The following is a 7,269-nucleotide window of genomic DNA, read 5'->3' on the forward strand; positions in this document are numbered from 1 at the left end:
AACAAGGCCTCCATAGTCTGTAGGGCCCTTGGGAGACCGGGCAGAGGAAGGAGACGGCAGGACTTAGAGAAACGATCCACAACAACCAGGATTGTGGTGTTTCCCTGTGATGGGGGAGATCTGTAAGGAAATCAATCGACAGGTGCAACCATGGCCGTTGTGGAACGGGTAAGGGGTGTAGCTTACCTCTGGGCAGGTGCCTAGGAGCCTTACACTGGGCGCACTCTGATCAGGAGGAAACATAAACCCTCATGTCCTTAGCCAAAGTGGGCCACCAGTACTTCCCACTCAGACAGCGCACCGTCCGACCGATGCCTGGATGACCAAAGGAAGAAGATGTGTGGGCCCAATAAATCAGCCGGTCACGGACAGCAGACGGAACGTACAGATGCCCAGCGGGACACTGGAGGGGATGTACTCCAGATTGTGGTGGTCTTTCCAGATGAGAAAAGAGTGTTTAGCCCCCTCAAGCCAATGTCTCCATGCCTTCAAAGTCTTGACGACAGCCAACAGCTCCTGGTCCCCCACGTCATAGTTTCGCTCTACCGGGCTGAGCTTCCTCGAGAAGAAGGCACAGGGGCGGAGCTTCGGTGGCGTGCCCAAGTGCTGAGAGAGCACGGCTCCTATCCCAGCCTCAGACGCGTCCACCTCTACTGTGAACGCCAAAGAGGCATCCGGATGGGCCGGCAGGGGAGCCTAGGTAAACAGAGACCTCAGGTGACCAAAAGCCCTGTCCGCCTCAGCCGACCACTGCAAATGTACCAGGCCCCCCTTCAGCATTGAGGTAATGGGAGCTGCTACCTGACCAAAACCCCGGATAAACCTCCGGCAGTAATTGGCAAACCCTAGAAACCGCTGCACGTCCTTTACCGTGGTGGGAGTTGGCCAATTACGCACGGCTGAAATGCGGTCACTCGCCATCTCCACCTAAAAAGGCTTGTCTACAAAGGCTTGGAAGACTGATAGAGCATTCATCAACCCGTACGGCATGACGAGGTACTCATAATGCCCTGAAAAAGTACTGAACGCCATCTTCTGCTCATGTTCCTCTCATATGCACCGGGTTGTAAGCACTCCTGAGATCTAGTTTGGTGAAGAAGCATGCCCCATGCATTGACGCAATCGCTGTGGCTATGAGAGGTAATGGGTAACTGTACTTCACAGTGATCTGGTTCGATAGTCAATACACGGGCGCAGACCTCCCTCCTTCTTCACAAAAAAGAAACGTGAGGAGGAGATTTATCGCACAATCCCCCCCGTCGATGGGGTGGTAATTGAGTCGCCTTCTTTTTGGAGAAGGCGAGAGCCAAATCAGCATATTTGGGGGGGAATGCGGATGGTGGAGACCTGATCTGGACTTTCCACCATAGTAGCACCAACGGAAACCCCTAAACACCTCCCTGAGCACTCTCGTGACCACCCCATGAGTGCCCTCCGTTGCATGAAACAGTGGGGTCATGACAGGCTAACCAGGGTAGGCCTAGAACCACGGGAAATGCTTCTCTCCTTGTGACCCCCCTGCGTCACCATGCCCAGGGGAGCGGTGGCCTCCCTAATCAACCCTGACCCTAATGGTCAACTGTCTAAGGCGTGAACTGGGAAGGGCACAGCCATTGGAACAATGGGGAACCCTAAACTATGAGCGAATGCTCTGTCTATAAAATTCCCAGCCGCGCCTGAATTAACGAGCGCCTTATGCTGGGAATGCGGGAAAAACTCAGGAAAAATGACATGCAAAAACAGGTGTGCAACAGAGGTCTCTGGGGGAGAATGGTGCCGACTCACCTGGGGTGACGCTAGAGTGCCCTGCCTGCTGCCTTGACCCCCAGAGGAACCAACTCGACACCAACCTGCAGTGTGACCTCTGCGGCCACAGATGGTGGACGCGAAGGCCCCTCCTCCGGCCTCCCTAAGCGCAGCACCTCCCACCTCCATAGGTATCGGAGCGGTGGTGCTGGAGGATGGAACCAACAGAGCCAGATCTGGACGTCCGCGGGTGGCCAGCAGGTTCTTCAGCCGGATGGACAGGTCCACCAGCTGGTCAAATGTGAGGGTGGTGTCCCTGCAGGCCAACTCCCGACGGACATCCTCGCACAAGCTGCAGCGATAGTGGTCGATCAGGGCCCTGTCGTTCCATCCCGCTCCGGCGGCCAGGGCCCGAAAGTCCAGAGCAAACTCCTGTGCGCTCCTCGTCCCCTGCCGCAGGTGGAAGAGACGTTCACCTGCCACTCTACCCTTGGGAGGGTGGTCGAAGACTGCCTGGAAACAACGGGTGAACTCCTCGAAGTGGTCCAGCACCGCATCTCCTTCCACCCACATGGCGTTGGCCCACTCCAGGGCTTTCCCCGAGAGGCATGAGACGAGGGCGGACACCCTCTCACGGCCCGAAGGAGCCGGGTGGACGGTCACCAGGTATAACTCCAACTGCAGCAGGAAACCCTGGCAGCGGGCAGCCGTCCCATCGTACTTCCTGGGGAAGGTGAGACGAATCCCACTGGAACAGGGTGCAAGGGGAGCGAGTAGTGGAGGCCCCTGTTGTGTTGGTGGAGGTGCTGGAGGGACTCCCTGTCTCTCCCAGCGGTCCATTGTTTGGACGACGCGGTCCATGGCGGCGCCGAGATGATGTAGCATCGCTGCGTGTTCCTGGACGCGCTCCTCTACACCTATAACAGGGGCACCTGCTTCTGCTGACTCCATAGAATAGGTGGGGTATTCTGTCAAACGGTGGGTGTAGCTGGTGCATGGAAGTCAGGCGCAGGAGAGCAGAGATGAGTGGACAAAACACTTTACTGAGGCAATTATTTGAACAGAACGCAACCGCGTCACAAAAACAAATGCCCCAAGAACAAGTGAGGCAGCACAAAGTACCGGCTGCCACAAAGCATGGGTACAAAACAAAACCCGGCGTAAACCAGCCGGAAGCGTGCCAACCTTGACAATAAACAATAGCCCACACAAACATGGAGGGAACAGAGGACTAAATACACATAGTAATTAAGAGAAGATGTAAACCCGGTGTGCAGGAAAACAAGACAAAACAAATGGAAAATTAAAGGTGGAGCGGCGATGGCTAGAAGACCGGTGATGTCGACCGCCGAACGCCGCCCGAACAAGGAGAGGGAGCGACTTCGGCGGAAGTCGTGACAAGGAAGATAAAGGAATAATGGGACAACAAATAAAAAACCAGGAAACAAGAATATCAGTAGCATTAAGACAGGGAAGGTAGATAACAAAAAGAGCGGCAATACTAAAAACACAAACCGTCACCAGAATAACATTAAGAAAAATACTAGTAACTAATAGACCCAACACAGAAAAATGAATAAACCTGAGACTGACGGTAGGAAGACCAAGGATACCGGCTGCGAAAATGAGTAAAACGACAGTAGAAATTCTGGGCACTAGGCATCCCTTATGCAAGGAAGAACTAATAAAAATGTCTAAGAAATGGGGAATGTTTATCCAGGCCCAGATACCTGAAGCTAGCAGAGAAAAATCTGAGTACCACTGCACAATGCAGTATGACCCCTACCAAGACCATTTATTAGAACAACTTTGGATAATGAATGCAAATGGAAATCAGTACCAATTATGTCCCAGTACATAATTATAGGAAAACAGGGAGCAACAATGGATGTGATGGACAGGGATGGATCAGATTTTGTGGAAAAATTGTATAATGTCTCTGATTCTGTCCCCCACATTACATTGTTGGTAAACAAAGGGTTTACAGCAAAATAATTGGGACCCATTATGAAGGAAGCCAAGAAAAGTAAACGGGATAAAACAGACAATCCATAGATTTTTCACTCTAACGATAAGTTGTTTATCAAAGTACTGGCCACAACAACAATGAATGGGGATCCAAGGGAAGTAGAGGTTACAGCTAATCAACAAGTACAATTAGGAGAAGAAATAGATCCAGTCAGCGAACAAAGGCAGGAAATGGAAAAACACATAGCGGAAGTGGTATGGTCACAACATGACACAGACGTTGGATTGGTAAAATCAGCAAGTCCTGTAAGCATCAAAGTAAAACCAGATGCTAAGCCCCCCTGGAAAGATCAATATTACATGAAACCAGAAGCCGAGGAAGGCATAAGCATGACAATTGAGGGACTGATAAAATCAGGGGTATTGATGGAAACACAAAGTTGCTGTAGTACACCTTACCAGTTCTTAAAGCAGATGGTAAAAAATGGAGACTGGTACATGACTTAAGGGCAATTAATGACATAGCCATTCCCCCAGTACACACTCTCTCTCTCTCTACCCCTCCCTTTCTGTTTGTGTGTGATTGTGTGGTTGAAGACAGATGTGCTAGAGTCAGAGCAGATCCCTACCAGTTCCATTATCAAGACCTCTACTAATACTCAGTCCTGCCACTTCCACTCTGCCAGATCGTAATCTCTGCTCAGTCAGTTTATGCTTCTAGCCTTTATTATTATTCAAGATCCTGTTACCCTGCTGTACCTGTTTCCCTGCTTGACGCTGTTTATCCTCTCACTGCAGTTTTGCCGCCCTGACTCTGGCTCCTGTCTCCTGTTCCACATCTCACCACCCTGCTACCCTGTTCTGGACTCACCACACCACCACTCCCTTGGATTCCCCTCCGGACCTGTTTACCCTGTCCCAACCCAGCACACTCCAACCTCAGCCTCCACATCTGGTTTCCTACAACTCATCCAAGCTTCCCCGGATCTGCACTCCATATCTCCCTGTGTTACAATAAATACCTTGGTTCATTCATCTCTTTCCTCGTCTGAGTCTGCTCTTGAGTTCCCCTGAGCCGCTCCGCTTGTATGGGCTAATACAGTGGTCACCAACCTTTTCTGAGTCAAGATCACTTTCTGAGTCAAAATGCATCTACCGCTCTGATTTTTTATTAACATGACTTAGAAATGTAAGCCTATGCAACAATAACCAAATAAAAACAATACTGTAGCAATGAGGTTTGTGCTGTAAGCTAGAGGCCCAATACATTATCACGGCATACTGGCTTTGCTTGAAATTTACCTGCCAATGCAGTTTTGTTCAGGATTTATTTTTAAATTATATTTCAAAATTTGAGGTAGGCTATATGATTGTTGTATTACTTGTGAGGCACAGGTGAGTGAGCATACGTTTAAATAATTTGCTTTTTACTTTACTAGGCTGATGGTGCCTGCATCTGATGGTCAGTCTCAGCGGAGGGAGAGAGCAGCAGATTGAGAGTCCATCTCTCAACATCCCTCCGCTCTCCCTTTCCTCCACTGACACTGACCATAAAGGGACAACGTCTTCCAGCTGATGGTGAACCTCGAGTCGCACCACATTACTTCTGCCTCATGCACAAATTCATGTTGTTACTCCTATGAACAGAGAAAGTGAAATATTCCTCAATATTAAAAAATACCCAAGCCGCTAATAATAACAACGCAAGCCTATAGAGACACTTTCCTACTCATTCTGCTTGTTGTACCTCTGAGTGGAAATAGGAAGAAAGTGCATTTTATGGCTTATAAAAATGTTGAGTACAAAGTGTTGACAGTGCTGAGTAAGAACTTAAACATGAAGTCATTCATAAAACCAGCAGCTCTTTGCTGTATTCGTTGACAGTCTCTCTCTAGTCATGGTTTTCAACATTTTGAAATCTCACAGTATCAATTTTACCGTAGCTTTCTTTTATGCCTGCTACGTCATTGCGGACTTGGTCATCTGAACAATCTGATTGGCCAGCAGGTAAGCTTATAGTGCACTTGATTTCCTCTCAGGGCCCACCGGGAAGGCAGAGTTTGTACCTTCAGAAACATGAAATGGCAACAGTTTGCCTGCTCGGTGTGCAGGGCAGTTGAATTGGCTGCACCTACCACCAACAGCCCGAGACTAATACAAAAAATAGGAACACATGGCTTTATCGTTGGGTTTTTTACGGAAATGAAAAAAAAATGCCTTGGAGATGCCTTGGAGATCGACAAGTCGAATGCAATCGACTGGTTGGTGACCACTGGGCTAATAACAAGGCCCAAAATATTTTTATTGTCAAACATTTTTTTTCAATCTATTTTTTAATACTTCAAGATTTCTTTTAACTTTGTTAATCAAAGAGCTAAATGATCCTTGGGGTCCCGGGCTCCCGAGTGACGCAGCAGTCCAAGGCACTGCATCTCAGACCTCAAGGCATCAATACAGACACCCTGGTTTGAATCCAGGCTGTATCACAACTGGCTGTGATTGGGAGTCCCATAGGGTGGCACACAATTGGCCCAGCGTTGTCTGGGTTTGGCCAGTGTAGGCCATCATTGTCAATAATACATGAATAATAATAAATTCCATATAGGAGACACTCTTTCCTCTTGTCTAAAAAATAATATCCCCTAGAAGAAACACTCGTCACCATTGATCGGAGCCATCCTCCAGGCTCTGGGAAAGAGAGACACACAAACAGTATGAAAACACAAGCACCTGCATGCCTGTGCTCTATTTGTTTGTCCATTGTACATTTCAAAAGTTGATATGAGTTGATTGGTAACACTTTAGAATAACTCATAATTAACCCATTACAAATGCTTGTATATGTTTATAAATGATAGCTGATGTTTTGACTGATGTACTTACCCTGTGGAGGCGTACTGGGAGGCTGAGGAGGTGATGAGGCCTATAGGGTTGGTCCACTGAGAAGAGGGAGGGGTTCTCTGCATCCAGCAGTCTGGGTACCTGATCACCAGCCTGGTGCTCTCCAGCTCCACCCCCTGGACAGGAGGACAAACAGCAGGCACCAATGTTTTGGAGGAAACACTGTCGAAATGACGAATGAAGTCAGCTTGCAGGCGCCAGGCCCGAGACAAGGAGTTGCTAGAGCATGATGAGACAAGGACATCCCGGCCGGCAAAACCCTCCCCCAAGCCGGACGACCCTGGGCACAATGCCGCCTCATGGGTCTCCCTGTCACAGCCGCGCTGTAACACAGCCTGGGATCAAACCCGGGGCTGAAGTGGCACCTTAGCACTCATTGTTGAATTTGCGATTTCCAGCTTGTTGTGTAATGTTTATGTCCAATGGTCGATGAGCACCGATACGTTGTATCTCTAATTTCTCATCATATGACAAGGTTTGAGAAAGATTTGCCAGTAGATTGCCGATTTGATGCATGATGATGACTGCTTGTCTAGCTTGCTAGCTAAGATTTTGAAAGTATGATGTTGACATGAACAGTTCAATCAGAGATACGCTAGATATAACGTGATTTGACGTAATTTTGTCTGTGGCCAATGACCTTGAACCTTGGAT

Source organism: Salmo trutta, chromosome 14 (assembly GCF_901001165.1).
Source record: "Salmo trutta chromosome 14, fSalTru1.1, whole genome shotgun sequence".
Lineage (NCBI taxonomy): Eukaryota > Metazoa > Chordata > Actinopteri > Salmoniformes > Salmonidae > Salmo > Salmo trutta.